The sequence below is a fragment of the Sorex fumeus genome, unplaced genomic scaffold (genome assembly GCF_029834395.1).
Source record: "Sorex fumeus unplaced genomic scaffold, SorFum_2.1 ptg000070l, whole genome shotgun sequence".
NCBI lineage: Eukaryota > Metazoa > Chordata > Mammalia > Eulipotyphla > Soricidae > Sorex > Sorex fumeus.
This window is the reverse complement of record NW_026606127.1, coordinates 228467-229891: the sequence shown is the minus strand read 5'-3', so window position 1 is coordinate 229891 and position 1425 is coordinate 228467. Positions and strand designations below refer to the sequence as shown.

Sequence of the window (1425 nt, the reverse complement as noted above, 5' to 3'; positions counted from 1 at the left end):
TAATTTATTCATGTAGGCCCTTTCTTTCTTCCTGATGAATTCTGGCAGATCTATAATCTTTCCTATTAACACTGCTTTTGCTGTGTCCCACAAGTTCTGGTAGCTCGTGTCCTCATTCTCATTTGTTTCTGGAAACTTTTTATTTCCTCTTTGATTTCTTTTCTAAGCCAATGGTTGTTCATTACTTCCCTTAAAGAAAAGATTTCCTTGCTGAGATTCAGTCTGTTTGATCTATGGAGAAGTGACAAAGAAGTGTTGAAATCTCCTTCTAGTATTGTGTTGCTATCAATGTTTTTCTATAAGTCAATTAGAAGTTGTTTTTAAGTATTTTGCTGGTCTGTCATTAGGATCATATACATTGAGGAGGGTGAGTTCTTTCTGATGTACATATCCCATGATCATTAAGAAATGACCTTCACTGTCTCTGATAACCTTTAGCCTGAAGTCCATGTGGTCTGATACTAGTATCGCCACTCCAGCTTTGTGGAGGTCATATTTTCTTGAAAACTTATTTCCCACTCTTTTACTTTTAGCCCATGGGTGCTTTGATTGTTCAGACGTGTTTCTTGCAGGCAGCAGATCGTTGGTTTCAGTTTTCTAATTCATCTTCCTATTCTGTGCCTCTGAATTGGCACATTTAGTCTATTGACATTGAGAGAGATTGTTGTGATGGGGACTTGTGCTCTCTTTATGTAGAATTTTTGTACTTGTGGGGATTTTCTTAGCTTAAAGTAGACCTGGTCATTCTTCTTGCAACAAAAATATGGAATGCTTTACAAGTTTGCATATCATCTCTGTGCAAGGACCATGCTCATCATTTTATCATTTCAATTTTAGTAAATGTGTTAAACTTAGTAGGAGTTAATTTTTCCATATTTTCTCTTCTTATTACTTTGAGTGTTGTCCTTCCTCACTCCTATGGCAGACAATGATTCCTAATCAAGGAATGTATTTCAAAGCAGCATGCATAAATAGATTTAGAAATTTAATGTCCCAGAAAGAAAAATATGGTTTTTACCATATTATCTTTTACCATACCCTAGGCATCAGTTTTACAAAATAATTCTTTTGGAAGATGGTATATGAGGTTGTTTAATGTCGTTCCCTGAAACCTTAATTAAGACCATTAAACTAGAGCCTTTTGCTGTTCTCACCTCATTCCCCTATACATCTCCAGGAAAAGGTGGATGGTGTTGTCTGCACTTTGACCACCTTGAATGTATGTAGGATTTTTCTCCTGAAGAATGAGGTGAGAAGCATATTGATGATTTCATTCCACCTTATTACAAGTCAACTTGAACGGAAGGTGAGAATCATGTGGCTCCTATAAAGGACAGAACAAAGGGTCTCAGTGAAGTTTAATGGCCAACTCACATTAACAACATAGATGACTCATAGTAACCTGTGTGCATCTTTCTGTATAGT

General features: G+C 36.4%; 1 pseudogene; it reads right to left on the bottom strand.

The window, feature by feature from the left end:
• Window positions 1-757: 757 nt before the first annotated feature.
• LOC130037117 (uncharacterized) lies at window positions 758-851 on the bottom strand (annotated as a pseudogene).
• Window positions 852-1425: the final 574 nt, after the last annotated feature.